The following is a 1177-nucleotide window of genomic DNA, read 5'->3' as shown; positions in this document are numbered from 1 at the left end:
GAGCCGAGAGACAAGAACGCGGCCGACGCGATTTTCGTCGCGAAGCTCGTTCTAGGCTTATCCGGTGGAAGACGAAATGGGTCGAACGGTTGCGGCGCGAACTTTAGCTGGCAGACTCGTACAGTCGGTCCGTCCGGCACCGAGTGACCGCGATAATAGGACCTATGACACGCACGTACGCGCACACACGCGGTCGCCCAAGTTAAGTGGCCGGCACTCGCTGAAAATAATGTTCAATTCCGACGTAACAGCACCTATGACCCTGACTCTTCTCGGTTTACCTTGAGCGCTCATTCGGAAATCCAGAGGAATGCTCGATCGTCGAGTAGGCGGTGAGTCGACGGTACCACTCGACGTTTCGTCGAATTCTACCGCTTCCGTGTCGGTCGTCTAATCGTCGTGTCTCCGCGATTCGCGATCATCGTGCCGTCTCTTCGCGAACCCGATCCACCGAGCTAGCCAGTTAGCCGAAATGGCAACGGTCGATTCATAGACGCGACCGTGGCGTCCCTGACCCTCGAAGGGCAGAAATGGGAGAGAGAGAGAGAGAGAGGGAGAGAGAGAGAGAGAGTAGAATCTCTCGGGCCACTTTCAGCCCGCGTTGCGCCGCAATCGGATGTAAATGCGATGCAAATTTCGGGGAGCGAGGGACGAAGAGTCGGAAGCGCGGAGCGGCGCTATCGAGCTAGCGAATGTATCGGGTGGCGCGATAANNGTGGCGCGATAAACTAGAGCGCCGTGAAGCGGAGCGAAGCCGGTTCGATACCGGCCCGAAGGGATTGCGGAGCACGAATTCCGGCCACGGGCCCGCTGACAAATTTAACGACCGTTCTCCCCGTCAGTCGAACCACGCCACGCCGACGAAATATTTACCTGCGGGAAACTCCAGCTCGATAGCCTGCATTTAGTGTACCGACACGCTCGATGCGACGATACGCTCTCTCTTCCCGCCGCCGCGTTACGTATTCAGAGGACGTCGGTTCTGGCCCCGTCGGGATCCTATCCATGTCGCGCGTCCCCTCTTTAATTGCTCGATCGAGCAACGGTTTCCCGAACGTTTCACCGATTACCGCCTTTCCCGATATTCCAACCGATGCTCCACGCCTTCCCAACGAGACCTCCTCGCGCTTTCTTCGTCGCAGCAGCGATCGATTCGCTCGGCAATCGCCCTGGCTAC

The 1177-nt window shown here is 58.0% G+C and overlaps 1 protein-coding gene across 4 annotated transcripts in view; it reads left to right on the top strand.

Annotated features, from left to right (window-relative positions):
- Nucleotides 1-1177, top strand: part of LOC100740686 — a 28022-nt gene that overhangs the window by 5448 nt on the left and 21397 nt on the right. Inside the window, exon 1 of one of the 4 annotated variants that reach the window (XR_002947936.2) lies at nucleotides 1-1177. This exon is cut by the window's left edge and continues 610 nt beyond it; it is cut by the window's right edge and continues 750 nt beyond it. The exons of the other annotated variants lie outside the window; for them this stretch is intronic. The gene's annotated coding sequence lies outside the window, so the exon portion shown is untranslated. 4 annotated transcript variants of the gene reach the window in all.

The sequence above is a fragment of the Bombus impatiens genome, unplaced genomic scaffold, assembly GCF_000188095.3.
Source record: "Bombus impatiens unplaced genomic scaffold, BIMP_2.2 scf_4010, whole genome shotgun sequence".
Classification (NCBI taxonomy): domain Eukaryota; kingdom Metazoa; phylum Arthropoda; class Insecta; order Hymenoptera; family Apidae; genus Bombus; species Bombus impatiens.
This window is presented reverse-complemented; position numbering and strand designations above follow the sequence as displayed.